This window comes from Sparus aurata, chromosome 6, assembly GCF_900880675.1.
Source record: "Sparus aurata chromosome 6, fSpaAur1.1, whole genome shotgun sequence".
In the NCBI taxonomy this organism is placed as follows: Eukaryota; Metazoa; Chordata; class Actinopteri; order Spariformes; family Sparidae; genus Sparus; species Sparus aurata.
The window spans coordinates 31,637,881-31,656,782 of record NC_044192.1 but is presented as its reverse complement, the minus strand read 5'-3'; positions in this window follow the sequence as shown (position 1 = coordinate 31,656,782).

The following is an 18,902-nucleotide window of genomic DNA, read 5'->3' as shown; positions in this document are numbered from 1 at the left end:
AAACATCGACCTTGGAGTCAAAGGGAAATGTAGGGAGCAACAGCTAACGTTAGCCACCAAGCTGGTTATCTGCCTGAATGGCTGTTGGATAACAGGCTATGGAATTGATTATCGTCTTTTGCCTCCACTCAAACAAATATTATGCCAAAGTACCCACATTTTGCATTGAATAGTGCATCGATCAAACCCAGGTTTCTTCGGTCGCTTGTTATGCTGTATCAACCGATCATAAAACTAATCTGTGTTATTTTCTGCCTTGTTATTTGATTTGAATGCCTTTCTCCAAATGTCTGATAAGATGCGATGCTGTCTTTAATTTGAAACCCATCTTGGAGCCCCCACCCTCAAAAGAATTTTTCTTTCTGCACCTGGTGTCTGTCAAGCGGAGCCAACACAAAAGGCCAGTTGAGGCGTATCCTTTAAGAGGGTCATGTGTTCAGATTTCCTTTCACTTTTTCTCCCCTTGAACTTCTGAAGGATGTGCATGAGCTTAAATGCCTCAACCCGAGAGAGGGTCAAAGCATAAAAAGCAGCCTCAGTGTCCTCCTGTTCCAGCGATTCGACGGCGCGCTCAGGAAAGACTCTGTCATCTCACCAGCCGGGGGGGGCGGGGGGAAGAGAGAGACGACGCGGAATGGAAAAGTTTTTTTTTTAAAGGAGTCGTGTTGATTAAAAGCAGCAGCATGAGGACCACCGAGAGGCAAACTGTTCGCTAATCACACATTTTAAATTAACTTGTGAAAGCCAGCTCTTTGTTTTGGCACAATGGCTGACTTCTGCTCGAAAAAATTCAGCCAAGGTGCTTCTGCGGGCACCGAATACCAGGCGACTCTAATAAAGTCAAACTAATGAGCAGACTTCCTTTATTGTTCTATCACACAGTTTTTGAGCGAGCGGCGTCTGCGTCTGTCTCTTCGCGTACTCCGTTCGTTCTGCATTCATGAGCTTTCTGAATAATTGCCCCGACACAAGTGAGCATAACCTAAATATTCCCTAATGAGATGTTAATGAGATGAGGTCATACGAGAACACTGTTCCCTGTCTCTGTCTTTCCCCTTTCAGCTAATTGTCGCCATCATCATTATCAACCCCATCATGCCAATCAGCACTTATAATCGCCACCGCTGCCGATCGTCGACCACCTCTGCCACAGGTCTCGTTATCATCACAACTGCGATCGTCATCACTCCATCGGCGTCCGCCCGGAGAAAGTTTTCAGTCAAATTTCCAAATCAACCGCTGACTTTGCTGTAAATCTTGTTTGGAGGCTTCGTCTCGCACGGACGGTCATGGGGGCCACTCTCGCAATTAGCGTTCAAAGTTGCGAAAGTAAGTAGAAGATAATGTTCTGTCATTATCGTGGCTGATTGGGAAGGTTTCCCTGTTGTTTAACTGTGCAGAACTGATTTTAATTTGAAGAAACAGCAAATAGCTGGCTCCGTGCCAGCGAGGCTTTTATTTTACGAGCATCCTCATCGTCTGAGAGGTTGCTTGTCAAGTAAAGCTGGCCCAGATAAGATTGAGGGCGCGTTTCTTGACTCCAATTTGACTTGCGAAGCGGATGTTCCCTTTTAAAAAACATTATCTTCTCGCTTGACATTTCTCCATTGTGTTCGGCAGTATCACTTATATCGTTTTTATAGGCAGGCCTGCAGCGAGAGGGAGTTCTGCCGCGACTCTGTCTCTGTAGGTCCGCTTAGGATTCCTCCGACTGCTGTTCAGACATGTTGCTATTTTCTGCCTCCGACGTGGATGTGTGCATTAAGAGATTCCTGCATTCCTCGCAATCCTCCCATCTTCCCTCCTCCACTTTTATGGATTCCGCCTTCCTGTTCTTGGTGTTTTTCAGCCCAGACTCAGGTCAGGGAGATGGATGTTGTGTAATGAGTGTAATTGCGCTAATCCTTCCGTTTTCACAGCACTTTAATTCGTTCATGCTGTTACCTAATCTTTATTGGGCCATAATTTGTATTCTGTATATGATTACATTTCCTCTTCCAGTGTTTTGGCAATTATGGGGCTTGCACTCTCACGCTGGCTTGCGCAATACTTGCTGTTGCTGCTTTGGCACCGACTTGTAAATAACAACAGGACGGCAAGACCTGTGCGGCAAATCCGCGTTAACAAGAGGAAGCGGTTCGTCCAGATGTTCTTTTCTTTTCTTTTTACGTTTCGGAGTTTGCAGACCTACTCTGACATGCCCTCGACGTTTAATTGCGTCGTGACGTTCAATTATTTGGTGCCTGCTTGTCTAAGACTCTCAACGTCGCGCTGATTCTTTTTTTCTCTTACAACACATGCGCGTTCAACGGTCCAACAGAGGGAATATTAGGTATGTAATTTAGTGGTTTGTGGACTCCTGCTTGGTCGTGCCATGTGATGCCTGACATGGCAGGGAGAAATGCGTTTAGGTCAGAAGCTGTTTATTTTGAGAGCCTTCCAGGAGGGGGAGAGGGCGAGCTCTGTCACAATCGCAGCACACGCTGCTGATAAACTCCACTTTACATTGTGTCTTCTCTCCTTCCACCCTCCTCCATCTGATAGGATGTGTAAACAACGCCTGCTCAGTGTCAGTCGCACGCTGTTTCAGTCCGGCTGAAGCACAAAGATGCCTTTGAGCTTGAGACAACGTGACTCCTGTAGGATATAGTTTTGGTCACTGCCCGCCGTGGTCAATACCTTTGCTGCAACATCATGAGGAAGCGGAGCGGCGGTCAGGGTGTAGTGGATGCCCTGTTAGACTCATTATCATCAGAGGCACATATTTCCCCAGCCGCACTGGCTTCTGGACCGCTAATCTACTCCATCTGATTCTCTGACTCCTCATTTCCCTGCTGATTCTGAGAGGAAAGTCCCTCCACCGCTATCTGCAGGGTCTAATTTAGCTGTCTTTGCTCTGTCCAATCTCCGCTCACATGCAGGCTGCTCAGGGGAGTCGGCCCGGAGCTTGACGCAGGAGCCGACTTGACCTGGATGTTTCGAGCCTCGGTGAAGTAACAGCAGCAAATCTTCTTTGATTAAGCCTCTCTTGGTTTAAAAGCCCTACAAAGGGTTCTCTGGTGAGCGCGCCCGTTCAGCTCGTGAAGAATGTCGCTTGTTTTTCAACTCCGATTTGCATGCATACATGAAATGCAGGGTCGTCAAGGCCGGCCTCTTAATGCAGCTTTTCGTATTTCAAAACAGTGTACGCACTAAGCGAAAGCAGCCTCCGTTGTGCGTCCAAGCGGCAGTTTGAGGCGGAGGTCAGAGAAGCCGGAGAGGACGCGAGCCAGGTGGCGTCTGAGAAAGAACAGCGGCGTGGCCGTCCTTTGGAGATTTGCGTCATGAGAGGAGCTAGCATGACAGACTGAATCAACACTGACACAGAGTCCCCGCAGTCAAGGACGGACGAATTTTAGAAACCCTTCTCTCGGGCTCTTTTTCTGCTCCTGCTGCCTCCGACTCATCAGCACTGTGACCCGCAGTGAAACGTGTCAGGTCAGACTAACCCAAAGAGACGTTTTTGGGCCACAATCTGTACCTCTCCGCCGTATCTCAGGTCAGCTCAGTTGCTGTTATACTCCCAGTGGGTAACTGACCTGCAGAGCAACGCTTTACGAGACGATGATATTGCTGCACACAACCGCAACACAGCAGAATAGCAGTTTGCATCAGGGTTTCGCCAGGTTGATGGCTGACAGGACTTTGAACGGCGGGGAAGATAGCATGATAGTCTTATAACAAGGCACGAGTACAGCGTGTAAGGCAGTGTGGAACAGAGAAAGCCTGCATTCAATACTGAAAGAAAGCTATCTGACACATTACAGGTCCAATTTGCAAGATGTGAGGTGATTGTTGAGTGCGTGTCAAAGCATCAGTATTTGACAAGTTCTATTAAATTAGACTTTTGCCTCCTCTTTCGATTTGATTGGAACTTGATATTGACGGAGGGTTGAGATGAAGGAGGATGAAGGCGGAGGAGGATCCGGAGGTCTTGAGGTGGCCAACAGCCCTGATATGGCTGATGGAAGTCTGCAAGTGTTGACGCTAAACAGGAGCAGATGCTCCGAGGAGCTGACACAGGAAGCAGACCCACGCTGGTGATAAGCCCAAGGGGATCACATCACCTTGCACAAGTAAAATTGCCTGGGCACCGTCAAAACCCTCAGCGTTTGGCCTCTGATGTTTCATGTTCAATATGAACATTGGTAGGTTTTTTTTTTTTTAACAGTATCCAACTCAGTGCGGATCAAAGGAACTCCTTAAGGACATGGAGAAGGGTTTTCATTCACAATCAGCAACATGCTGGTTCACCTGACGTCTGAAGTCCGACCCTAGTATTTTCTGCAACAGCCTTCTCTGTGAATTGTGTGGAGCTTTAAAAAAAAAACTAAATACACAGAAGCGACTGTTTGGGCTACTGGGGAGGTTAGTTAGCGTAGCTCCTTTTCATTGGAGAACATGTTTTTGCTCTTCTCATGCTATATGACAAAAATAATTGTCCGATTGTTGATTTGACTGGCCTTTTCCAAACATTTTGATCCCGATCTGATCCGCTGGGTCCCAGGCAATCTTTACAGGAGGGTGAGCGCAAGAAGAAAGAACTCAAAGGAGCGCGATCTCACACACGCTTCACATAAATCAATATTTGAAGATGATTTGCGTTGCGACACAGATGATTCCTCTCGCTGCGCCTCCCTGGCCCCGAGCCCTCAATTTTTTGCACGAAGATGGAATTTAATGTGGAGAGAGATGACTTCACTCCTCAGAATGAAGTGAAGAATTGATGCCTGATCAAAGGGAAGCACTTCTAAAAACATTTCTCACAGAGACATGACAACTCCAAGTCCACCCCGCTGCACTGGCAGCAATGGATGTTCTATTTTAGATCTGTCAAAGCACCAAATGAAACACTTTTGGACAAGGCATTAGGGAACATCTGCTAAAGATTACTCCTTCGGGGTGTCGTTCACGGTGGCATTCTTCAAATCAAGGCAACGATCAAAAGCAATCGCGATAGCTTTTTGTCTATGTTTAACTTAAGACGGTCCACTGTGGATGTTGTTGGTAGTTTGATGCCCAAATATGAAATATTTACACTGCTGGACTAGACCACCAGAGCAAGCATATTTCTTAGATCTGGATTTTTTTTTGATTGTGCTCAAGTCCCAAGGAGATTATAATGTGATGGCATCTACAGTACGCTGCAAGGGTAAATGCTTTACCGGCGTGCACATGTGACATACAGCACACAGCAACAGACCAGTACATTTGCCTCCCAAACTCTCGTTGAAGGGCGACAGGAGAACGCATTCTGACGGTGGAAGCTGTCAGATTGTCTTACTTTCCCTCTTATTACCACTATAAATACAAGTCAGTACAGTGCTGCCGTTAACCGCCGCATCAACAACTCCACTCTCTCCCTCTCGCTCGCAGGCTACATCTGTTTCTCATCTGCGTCGCTTCCTCTCCTCTGACACAGGAGATTGCTGGCGTTTTTAATGTAAGCTACATACTGTGTGTGTTATAGACCTGGGAGGGTACGTGGTGGGGAAGGCCTGAAATAGAAAAATTGGAATTTTTAAAATAATTGATCGTCAGAGAAGCCTTCAATTGATTTTGAGTCCAACATTTTGGCCCAAACTGAAATAACTTTTTTTGTATTTCCTTTACATTTCACGCAGACATTCATGCTCCCCAGAGGATGACGCCAACTGAGTTCGGTTGATCCCTGACCTTCATCTAGCGTTATCATTAGATCAGCATTTTAATTAATCCAATACTATATAACCTATACAACCTTTATAATAATAATGTACTTCATGTTTTGTACCGATTAAAACAAATCAGATCGAAATCATTTTATTTATAAAGGCGGAGGAGACGAAGTAGACGAAGGAAACCTTCAGATCCGTCTCCCAGGACGGACAGAACAGAACAAAATCATCATTTTCGGTCTCGGCAGAGTCGACCAGTCCACGCTGATTATGCTTTACCGTTAGCCGGTTTCCACCCCAGTTGGGCCAAGATGGACCTTCATCAGGAGCGGAGCATCTTGAAACCACGACCAACCCATGACTACCCCCCCCCTTCTCCCCTTAAACAAGCGTGTGTTGTGATAAAACACTTCATTTCTGCTCAGGAGACCATGAGAGAGGATTTATTAAGCTAACAGAAAATTAATATAAAGTATTTTCCTGTTTCAATGTGTCCTCTTACAGCTGTGATAAGTTACTGCCGGTGAAAACCCAACACTTCCAGAATAAGAGCTTTTGAATCACTAAGAGGAATTACCTGTAGACTTTAGAGGATGAGACGCGCATCTCCCAAAATCTCCGCTATTCTCCGATAGAACTGCAGCGGAGGAAGAGTATTTAAAGCCACTCCTTTAACCACCGCGCTAGACAGGTGTGGCTTCTGTGGTAATGGAAATGCTAACTGTCGGAGCTGAATCGAGCCCCCGCCGACACGTGATCGAAAAAAAAAAAGCCCCATTAGTTTAGTTCCTTTGACAAGCGCATTTATTGTGTAGTTCACGATCGTGCCAGCAGATTATCCTTGTTGGTATTCAACAACAAATTGTCTATTAAAGCCACAATCATTTGTCTTAGCGACTAATGGGAAATGTTGCCCCCCCCGGTGTTTATGAATGATATAGAAGACTAAATGCATTAGTTAAAACTGAGTGTATTTTGTCCTCTGTGCGTGACAAAAAAAAAAAAAAAAAAGGATCTGAAGTGGGTGGAGGAATAATATAAAACCTTTTCTGACTTTCATGAACACTAACCAAGCTTTGATTCATCCTAACTGAGCATCAGTTTCCGTATATCTTTGCATTAGAAACAAAACAAATCCGACATAGAGCGCGTGTGTGCTGTATGTATGCGACCACTGTAGTCTATCTTTAGAACAAAACAAGATGGTTTTGATGACAGTCGACGCCTGATGAAGGGGCGTTTGTGTGGAGAGAGTGGTAATAGCCGCTGTCATTTCGCAAGGAAGCAAACACATCCTGCTCCACGACTGTTATCTCTGCAAAAAAAAAAAAAAAAAACAAAGTACAGCTGAAGGTTTGAAGTCAAAATTCAAACAAACTCTCTGTCAGTCTCCCGGTTCTCTTTGTGAGTGGAGCGGCTCCAGGTTTTGTCTCACAGATAACAACCTTGGTTTTCCAATTTTGAAGAGAGTTGCTCAGGTTTATTTTTGAATATTTTTTTTACGGAAAATAATGAACAATCAGGAGGCGCTGGAAAAAAAAACAAGCGTGAGTGGATTTTCTTTTTTTTTTTTTGCTCCGCGCACAATATGTGACACAGAACAAATGTCAGGATTATGCATGCAAATGTTAAACTGCTGTTACATTACAGACGACGGTAATCAGCGGGGAAACACATTTCAGCGGTGATTCCAAACTACAGCTTCATCATCCGCGCCCATGGTGTTCAAAAGGCAGCGTGTGCTGTACACAGGAGCGAAGTCGACAGTGAAGCCCTTCCATTGTAAATCGGAATCTCCTCCCGCACGCATTTTTACATTTTCTGACAAGGCCAACCAAATAGGGCGCTGACACTGCACATTATTCATCATTCATATCAGTGACACTCCTCTGGAGCAGAAATGTCTCATTAGACAGGTCAGGACCTGACTGATGGCTTCTCGTTTCCCAGATCTCTCTTACCTGACAAGGAGCTATCAGGCTGCAGGAGCAGACGTGCCTCAATTGTCCCGCATGCATCCCTGCATCTGAGCGTGTGTGTGTGCGCGCGTGTGTGTGTGTGTGTGTGCGTACAGTCAGCACAGAGATAAGCCATTTCATTTTCTGGCCTTGGAACAAGCGAGTGTTGATGTTTCTCAAAAACCCTGCTGTGATAAGGACATGCGATAATGAGAAGCAGCCACATAAAAAAAAAAAAAAAAAAAACCTGCGATAGATTCCTCTCCAGCGCGCCGTTTTTTCCCATGCTTGATGTTTAATATGTCATCCTGAGGGTTGGATTTTACATAACCCTCTGAACTGATTTGGATCTGGAGGGGAAATTAGCTTTTGACATGAAAGCTCGTCTCGCGGGGATGTAAATAGCACCCCGAGCTTAAGGATATAAGTATGTGTCGCTTTCCATTCAGGTGCTTAAGTGAGGCTGCTCGGCTTACAAAGGAAGCCACAATTTTCGAAATTGGAAAAAAAAGTTATCATTATCAGGGGTGTTTAGGAAGATTTTACGGAATACGCTTTCTCTGAAAACCTGAGTTTGAAAATGAATTGACTGATGGGTTGACAACGCGTCGTCTCTGTGAGGTAGTGATTTGCGCTGAGTACAAATATTAGTTATTATGCCGACAATGGCGATGCAAAAGTGCCCGATGTTCAGCGGGTTTAATGCCTACCACGCTGAAGCTTCAAGTTTCAAGGGTTGCATAACGAGTCTGCAACTCCTTCCCGCTACGCAAACAAAGAACAGATGCAGTTATTTAGGCTAAAAAACCCAAACACGTATCCGCCCGCAATATCATTTTGTTGTGCTTTTTTTTTTTTTTTTAAATGTGTCTGGGTGAAATTGCTTCAAATTAAAGGTTAGACATCTGGTAAAGACACTGTCCTTCAGCTCTGACCGCTGCCTGAGCACCGAGAATCAATGACATAAAACACAAGGTCCACCCCTCCTTGTCCCGCTGGAGTCCTACGCTCTGTCAGATCAGAGAACAGTCCGCCCGTCGAGCGCAACAAGTCGATGTGGGATAACGCGGTGGAGACAGATCTCTGTACAGATGTGGGCGCAGCAGTCTGAGGCCTGAGTCTTACTTTGTCCGTCTTAGTTCCCTGTGACCGGACACTTTGCCTGGAGCAGCCTCTTATGGCGTGGTTTAATTTCTCTTCCTCTCCTCCCTGGTGCAGTCGGGCTGGTCAGGTCAGTTGGTAGAAGGATGCAGTGGGCAGTCATCGTCTGAAAGTCTGCAGATCTTAATCCCAAACCCGAGCTTCCTTTTTTCCAAAGCTGATGAGTGTACGTACAAAGGTCAAGTGTCCGCAGTGTTGAGTGTCAGCTAGCACCGGGAAACGAAACAGCGCCCTCTTTTAAGGTCTTAAAGATGTTCACTATACCGGTCAAAAAATTCTCGTTCTGTAGGTTTCACTGGATGCGTGGCACTAGATGAAGAGTCAGGGGTTCATCATTTCAACCTCTGGAAAAAACCACGGTTGTCTGCACCAAATTTCTTGGCAGCACATCGCAAAGCTGGTCAGATATTTTCAATCTGTACCAAAGCGTTGGACGGACCGACATTGCCAGTCCCTTGAGCCACGTTGCTATCTTGGCAAAAAATCACTCCAGACACGAGTGTGGAACAGAATGCAGGGTGCGCACATCCACAAAACATCTATAGATGCTGGATCAGAATCTAACTGCACGCAAAGGACAAAGATGCTCACATCTCGCTGATAGCTCCCGGCAAATTGAATAAAATCGGAGCAGCGTTTTGATCCAGCGGAGACTGTAAAATAAGCAGACATTAGTCTGACTTTCAAATATCAAACCTTGGCTTAAGGATGTCCGTACAAAGATAGGATGTTGGCTTTTTGAGACTGCTTCACGCACGTTTTGGATGCACTTTCGATTGTTTAGTCTGGACACGCATTTAAGTGCATTTTTTTCTTTGTACCTCGTCTAACTTCCCCTCACATTTCCTGAAGCGACTAACACCTGTACATTTGACTGGCTTCCTTTACACGCTCTTACATTATCTTTTCATGCTTCAGACATTCACTTTGAAGCTGCACGGCTATTTTATAGTACCACAATGACGTTTTTTAATCAGCCCCCCTTCCTCAGTACGTTCCCATCCATCATCTCCAACTTGGCAACGGGGCTCGAGCGTCTCTCCACTTCCAGTATTTGACTTAAGTCCCGCGGCACTTACCCTCGGCGTGGCTCGGCGGGGGAAGGCTTTGAAATGGCTTCGAAAAGAGGAATGCCCCGTTTCGAGCATCACTTGTACATCATCTACAAACTCAGCGGCGCGCGAGGCGATAGGTCAGAACGTCGGGGGACGAAAACATGGACGGGAGGCCTCAGATGTGACTTTCATACACTGTAAGAGCGCAGCACGAGCAGAAGAATGCTCTCCCCCGAGCGCAGATCCCATTTCCACATAATCTGGGCCTGTTGGCGGGGGTCCTGCAGCTCTTGACCAGACTTCCTCAGGACAACAGAGAGCTTTACTGACCCATCCGTCAGCACTGTTTACATTCCGTCGCGTAAACTCTCGGCTAACCTCCGTCTCAAGCTGCCCCGCTCGCCTTTGAATTCCTCGCGATGATGGCACCCGACCCCCAACCCCCCCCCCCCCACCCCGGCTCTTTGTTTATGTATTCCATAGTTGTTCCAGATGTTGGAAATGATTGAGAGTCAGTGTTCTGAGAAATCGCTTGCAGCTCAGTTATGTGGGGAGCTTTCATCAATGACACAGATCATTACAGTTTCAGTTTGCTACTGTGTCTGAGGCAGGAGTGGACGCCGTCGACTGAAGAGGCAGAGAGAAATAAATACGGAAAACGGTAAACTAGATAATGATGATGGATGGGGATACATCACGCTGATTCCTCCCTGCTGTCAAAAAATGTCAGACCCCTAATGGTGTTCATCGCGGTGAGAAGTCGAATGTGACTTCTTCGAGGGAGTTACAGCTCATTTTGACCACATCAGAGCAGCCTAAGGATGATCTAAAGGATACGCCGGGTGCCTTTGGTCTTGTGTCCTTAACGCAGATAATTAAGACCAAAGGGACGGCCATGTTGCTCAAAGGCGCAGACAGCCTCGATCTGTTCTCCTGTTACCTTTGGGGGGCCAAAAAGAAACTCGACATAGTTCAACTCGAGTGTGACACGGGGTGGAAATTTAAGAAAGAATGGAAAAATAAGTGGCAAGGCCGTTCAAACAGCAGCACGGCTTTACTTTACCAACTCAATTTATGGGTTTTCACGGTGTTGAAAAAAGAAAAAGAAAAAAAGAGAGAGAAAGAGACGGGCTTACGGCTCGTCAGGGACGCAAGTTAACGATTCAACGCTCCAATCAAGCACACGACGGTAGAGTTTTTCAACTTGTTTTAGTTGCAGTCCAAGCAGCCACAGTGGCGCTGAGGCCCCTCTGATATACACGATACCTTTGCTGAGACGCCGGTCCTGTGCTCACAGAAATCGATACTTTTAAAAAAAAAAAAAGGAGCCTCGGCTAAGTGGCCGCCGAAACAACATCAAAAACCTAATGCCCAATTCATCACTCACACTGCAGCTATTTTCTAGCTAACGGTACCTGTGTTAGTTAAACAGCGCCGCGTTGCTGGAGCTTTACTCGATTTCTCTTAATGTGACCCAAAGTCACATTAGCTGTCATCAATCAGACACACACACACACACACACACACACACAAAAGAAAGAAGAAACAAACCCCACAGCGTCTAAGCGACCTTACCTGTGAGTTAGGGAGGTATTGCTAATGGACCACAGCCATTTAAAGATAGTCTCGCTTCGTACCTCCATTTCTCAGCTGCACTGCACGCTCGGGTTAACAGATAGGGACGCTGAGGAGAAAGCTTCTTTCTAACAGTTGCCAGTAATAAAATAGAAGTTTACTTTTCTATCCTCTCTGGGTATAACAGAATACACGTGTTGTTGTTAGCGTTATCTCTTTCTGCAGGGACGTGATGTGATTGTGTATCAGGAAACAGGCTCGGAACTGATTATTCAGAGTGTAGCACTGATGTTAGCAGAGTAGAGCATGGCTAACAGGCTAATGTTAGCGCCTGGCTCCCATTATGCAGATATTTCTGGAAATCCCTCCAACTTTTTTTTACACTTTGAGCACCGCAAACTTCTCAAACTCGCACACCAAATGCACTTGCATCCGTATGAGGAGCTAGGGGCTGTGAGAGTGGGAATTAATCAGCATTCATTTGTTGCTCAAAAATAGCAGTATGTGAATGCACAACGCAGTAAGGACGCTGACAACCAACCATGTTAAAATAATCATCAATAATCATTTTAACATTGGCATTACTGTTAAGACTGGATCACATATTGTCTGTTTTTTTATTACGGTTTTTCTCTTGGACCAAAAGCTATATTCAGCTAATAAATAAGTTTTAAATAAATTAGCGTTTTGGAGCGTAATGAGCATTAATTGTTTCATAGCTTTTATCGTTTCGCCCCCGAGAGTTAAAAGACGGATTTTCTTTAAACTGTCAGCTTACCAAACAGATTGAAAGAAAACAATACGGCCTTTCGCATGGTGTGTGGCATCTGCGTGGCATTTAATAGACACCAGACGTATGTCTGCTTAAGACTCAGATAATGGCGATCGGACCACCGCGGCCGTGACGCACTCTGAGTGCTGATATGGTCGATGTCAGTCAGTCAGGACCTGCCGCTGCCTTACGTCGCGCTGCCATTGTTAAATCAGACCCTCACAGGCGGATTGATGTTTTGTGACCTTATATCGAGAATGTAAATTAGGGTGCAATTCTCATTAGCTTGAAGATGAATTGGCCTTGACTACGTTATAAGATAAACAGGGATTTTTTCAAATTGAATATTTCGGGGAGTTATTTTCAGCGGCCCATTTCTGAGCACTATAAGCCTGCTATTTCACTCCAGAGAACTTATCACATTTATTATGACTTTGCCTCTAATTAATCCTGCAGCCACCGAGTGTGGCAGTGTTAGTGGTTGAAATATGACCTATTTTCTGCCTCCCAGTCCGGCCTCTAACTAAGACATTCTTTAGATAAATAGCTTTTCAAAGAAAGCTCCCCCCCTTTTTTTTTTTTTTTTTTTCCCCTGCGGTACATGTAGCAGCTCCTTTTTTTTTTCTCCCCTCCTCTCTGTGACAACTTTGATGGTCAATTATATTTAATAAACAGTTAGGGCGCAGAAATAAATCAATTTCAGGAGGGCCTAATCCTCCTTCTCAAGCAGACTGTGAAGCCACAAGTCCTGCAGAAATGTTTGAAAATGAACAGTAATGGAAGACATATGTCATGCAGCAGAGGTCCCTGGGAGCCGAGGATCCCACACCGCTCGCCGCCTGCTCCTTCGGCGAGGAGCGAAGGCGAGTGACACGCGAAGCAAAAAAATGCTGTTCCTCAACCGTTCTGTGTATTTTTCTAGCGGATTTGTGGACGGCATTTCGAACCGATGTCATGTGTTCATCAGGGCCCTTTTAATTATGCCATCACCCCGGGGCTTAGCACATGGCAAGGTTTACATTTCAGCAGCAGATGCCCAGCTCCACACGTGTGGTTGCGATAGTTTACAAACTCTCGGGTCCGGAGGTTTGGTGCTTTCACCAGTCTGGTTAACCCTGGGTACATCTGAGAGACACTCCACACACTGCTGGTGAAGCTACACACACACACACACACACACAAACACAAACAAGTCATTTCTGAAAAATACGGCGTTTACAAATCACTCTCTCTGGAAGGCCGTAATAGCCCCTTATCTTATGCATTGTGAGCACGTACACTGCAGCACTCCATCATCAGCGGCTCCAAAATGGTTACAAATGTTTGCCCTTTTCAACCCGTGCACTCAGTGTTACACTTTTATTTATCCATTTGCTCTTTAACCAGCCCATTCGAAAAACCGAAGCGTCTCGGGGAAAGGCAGAGCCGGCCCGTCTCGGCGAGGGAACCGACTCGTATTGATTTGCGCGTCTGTTTTGTGTAGTTGATTGTCCATCGCTAAGCAACAGCGGACAGTTGAGGCGGCGTTCAGTTGTTGCTGGTGCCGTTCCAGAAGGTTAATGATGAGGCTCCGACCGCGGGGACTCCACATCTTTCCTGCACGTCCTCTGTGGTTTGAAGCTTAAGTGGTTCGAGCGCGCACGAGCAGATTAAAGAACAGCTCGCTCTACAGGAATCCCTCTTTTGCTCGTGTCTTTACTGCTCGCTTCGAGAGTTGATGCATGACTGGAGAGCTGTGCAGGGCAGTCAAATGTCTGAATTCGCGGTGATATTTAAAATGATTGGGATCGCAGGCGCCAATTTTTTTTGTTTTGTTGTTCGTGGATGCTGGAGATGTGAATCTTTACTGGCCTCGAGATTCGCTCGTGCTTCGCCTGTCAGCGATGTTTCGCATCCTCCATTTTCTGCAGTGCTGCACACGGCTGCTTTTTCATCAAAAATACAAGCAGTCAGATGAATCTGAACCAAAGTATCTTTTTATTTCTAACGTTTATTCCTTCATTATCCGTAACCGCTTATCCCTTACAGCCGATCCTAGCTGACATTGGACAAATAGCGGGGTACACCCTGGACACGTTGCCAGTTTATCAAAGGGGGTGAAACATAGAGACAAACAACCAGTCACATTCCCTTTTAGAATGATCGACCACTCTCTCAGCTTTGGACTGTGGGAGGGAGCCGGAGTACCTGGAGAAAACCTGCAAACTCCACAGGACAATGGGGCCCAGCAGGGCATTGAGCTCTGCCCCAGTCAGGTCTCAAACCCAGAACCTTTTTGCTGTAAGACAACTGCGCTAACCACCGAGCCACCATACTGCCTATGCACGTTTCAGAAGTGATTAGCTGGGCTCGCTGTATTCTTTATGTTTGTGGCCGTTGGCTCGGAGTGAAAACAGCTAACGTGGTGTGTAGTATTTGCTGTGGTGCAGGTTTTACACATGACGTGTGTCTCGGACAGTTCTTTCTTACCAGTCAATTCATAAAATCTGAAATGTAGTGTCTGCTTTTAAAATACTGGCTGTCTGAATGTCATTCTGTCATTCACGTCCTCTTTTGAACCAGCTAAAATTATAGCATCAAGGTGTGTAGCAAAGACAACTTTGTGTGATCATTTTAATGTTCATATGATTTTTAAGTTGAAACGAGATGCTGTTCATTAGTGTTTCTCCAAAGGTTTGATTTCCAATCCCACATTGAGATTTGAATTTACTGTAACCTTTCATTTTTCCTTTCTTTTCTTTCACACTTGACAGCCTTCATTACAACTCTGGGTGAAATATTGTTTAAATAGTCGGTGAAATATGTTTTGCCTTTGAACCAGTTTTGAGCGTATTTTCAGCCGTCATCAGAGACATATTTAAACGTCTGCTCAACAGTATAATCCTCACTGGGTTCCGTCACTGCATCGATATAGAATCTTCGGCGCCTGCACAGCAGTGCATCTTACAGCCCAATTCCACCAGATCCAGGGCTTCTATTTCTGCCTGAGCACGGCACAGTAACTCAGCCGAGTTCAGCACAGAAGCAGACAGGAAGTCTGACAACAACACATCAGCCGTATAATTTTCAAAATAAAACGCTCACAGCACAAAAACCTCAGAAAAGAGAAAAATATAAGCTCTTCTTCTAATACTTCAGTTGGGAGCACTTTGTGTTGCTGTGTTTATAACACATAATTATAACTGCGGTTGCACGTGATTATTGCCGAAACGCCTCGACATGGCAACTCCTGCTGTCCAGCAGTGCTGACGACAAACATCGGAGCGAAACCGCGCCGGAGCTGTTACGCAATGAACCATGTCCAGTGGAATCGTAGAGTTAGAATTCCACAACTCGCCCAAATTAGGTGAATGCTATTGTCGTCTGTTGGACAGAGACACAAACTGCTGTGTTACAGATTGTAACTGGCGACACCTTATCAACACACAGTCTCAGTAGCGATAACTGATCTCAGTACTCACACAAACCAATAGCACAACATGGTATTCATCACGCAGTATTTACATACACATTGGTCACGTTCGCAGCAAGTGAATACCGAACCTTGGTATTATTCACCACGGTGTAGTTTTAGCTATCTATTTGTTTATTCATATTTATTTGTTTTTGATTGGCCTCCCCCGTGGGCGCTCAACTTTTTCAGTGGGTGCTCGAGTGCTGTAGCAAAGAAATTAATTTATAAGAGAAACAACCAGTTTCCCCACAATAAGCTGTGATATGGTCGAATAACATGTGACCTTTTTTTTTTGTTTTTTGCTAATTTGCATATGTTTTCTCCAGGCATGTTCAACATGGACTAATTTACTATTAATAAAACCTCTTGTGTCCCTGGATGTGTGCAAATATTCTTAATGACCTAATTAGGATTCCACAAAGTGAAGCCTCTCCTTTGTGAGAAAACACTGATTTGCATCCGGCAGGTATGCTAGGCGTGCAGCGTATCCTTCAGGGAGAATAATGTGTTTAAGTCGGGCTTACATGAACTAATATCATATAATGAGAGCCTTTAATAGTGTTTGGGAAGGCTACCTTCATGTAAGCGTACAGAGCCCAGCTGAGCTCTGCCTGCAGTGACTCAATGGAAGCCACAAGTCTGAAATGACTGGAAAAAAGATCATCCCTTGGCTCTGGCATCCCATAACTCAAACATCATACGATATCTAACGTTGTTTGCTTACAAAATGGGACTCTATCATGTACAGATGTGTCTTCTCTGTACTTTTGGTCAGCTCATCTACTTTTATTGACACAAGCAAGGAAAATGGTGTACTTCAGCTAGTCGACGATGATTTCTTTTGGTAGAAAAACAGGCAAAGATGTTTACTAGAATATCATCTACATTGGAGAAATTGTGGTGGAATAATCATACCAGTGGTATATGATGGGCAATGTTAGATTTGCTTCAGAGGGTCTGCCGTTTTGTGAGCGTGTCCTTGATTCAGTCGGATCAACGTGTTTGTAACGGGAAGTTTTTGACTTTTTGACCTCACTGCACATCAACATGTAATACTAATATAAAAGCTTATTTTACAACAAATTGAAGTGTGTATTTTATTTGTGTGAGTTCTTATTTATTCATTGGGCATTTTCACTTGAGTTTGAATTCTCCTGACATGGTTGTGTTTTGACCTCAGCCCATGCACATGTGTTGTCTGGTTCGACCTCTGAACTGTATGTCTTGTTTTTCATGTCTGTGTTTGTTGTATTTGTGTTTGTGGCTTCCTGCTCCGGTCTGTGCAGCACTTTGCTCAATGTGAGTTGTTTTCGAATTTGCTTATATAAATACATTTGACTGGTGTGGCACCCAATGACACAGGCGTTGTATCAAACTGTTGTGGTGCAGAGAGAGCTGGGCCGGAAGGCAAAGCCTTCGATTTACCAATCAACTTAGGTTCCCGCTGTTACCCATGGGCACAAGCTTTGGGTAGAGACTGAAAGAATGAGATTGCAAATACAAACCGCCAAAATTAGGCTACACCTTAGGGTGGCTGGGCTTACCCACCGAGGTAGGGGTGAGGAGCTCAGACATCCGGAGGGCGCTTGGATTAAGGCCACTGCTTTTTTGGGTCAAAAGGCATCAGGCATTTGATCAGGATGGCTCCTGGGCACCTCCCTTTGGACGATTGTGGGGCACGTCAAACAGGTAGGAGACCTGGAGGTAGACCCAGAGCGCACTGCAGGGATTGAATACCTTATCTGGTCTAGGAACACCTCAGGATCCCCAGGGTGACCTGAAAAAAACGTTGCTGGAAAGATGGACGTCTGGACTACCTGTGCTTTGAATCGACTGACCTGTTTCTGGTGTGACTGCTATCAGCAACAATGTGCTTCGAGGGGTATTCCAGCAAATTAATATTGCACTTCCATAAAGTTGGAGGACTTATAAGAGATATGAGAGTTTTAACAAGGCCCTGCTTTTGAGTCTGTAATGTGTGAGCAGCCCCTAAGAGTCAGCATGCTAACGTACTTGGAAGGACTACCCTGATGTTTAGCAGGTATCATCTTTATTGTGTCCACTATTTCATTTCAGTTTGTAAGTATGCTAACGATTGCTACAAGCACTGCTGAGGCTGATGGGAAAGTTGTTTCTGTTGTAAGTATTGACACATATTATGCTCATTTTCAAGTTCGTACATTTATTTTGGGTTACTGCTAGAATGTGTAAATGCTGTAGTGCTCAAAACATACCCAGGGTGCTCTGATTGGTCGGCTCACACACGCCTGAGCCAGCACCACTCACTCCAGTCGGCTCCGTTGTGTTTTAAGCTTCCAGCTAGCCTCACTTTCAAGATCTTTTACTTACATGCACAATAACGAGAACTGCCAGAACTACATGGACATCTACAGGTGCACATATGGTTGATACTCAGTCCCTAATATACGTAGGTCAAACTCCAGAACGCTAGATCCAACATTTCCCATAATGTAACTAAATAGCATCTTCTGTTTTCTACATGGCCATGTCTTCAGAAGTATACATTCCCATTTTGTAACAAGATGATCCTGATAACATAACATCGTCAGAGGCTTTTTTTTCTTTAATTTAATATATTTTCAGACACAGTCCTCCAGAGCAGCATTAAACAACTGTTTTTCAAAAGGGTGAGCCGTAGCACAGTGTTACTCCATAATACATGTGTAGTCAAAACATATATCCATCAGCTATCACATTTCTCAATCATGATGATTTAATCGTGGGAATTTGCTCCATATTATAGAGACCACAAACGTACAACTCAGTACAGATGTTTTAATCTTGGAGCTCAGCGAGTGGTTCTCTGCTACTTTATTCCAAGAACACACTCAATGAATTGAAGCAGATTTGTAAGTAGGAATGGGAGGCAGTCCTACTTTGTAAAAACTTGTCTTATGTCAAAGTCAAAGCTTTCTTGTGGTTGCACTGTGTTCTCATGAGCGGAGTTATCGACAGAGCTCTTTATAACAAAAAGCACTTTTTCTGGCCGCAACACTGAGAAGCATGACATCATGAGCTAACTCAAAGCCATGCTGGAGAGCGTCCAGATAAAAGTGGCAGGATATGCAAGCCATTTAAGCCCCATCTGGTGTGAGGACTGTGTGTGCAGCCTCAGAGCTTTATTATATGTGGCACGAAAGGATTACAGCACAACGGTTTATTTAGTCTTCCTTGAAGATCACTGATTTGGACCTGCTGCAGAGTCAACAT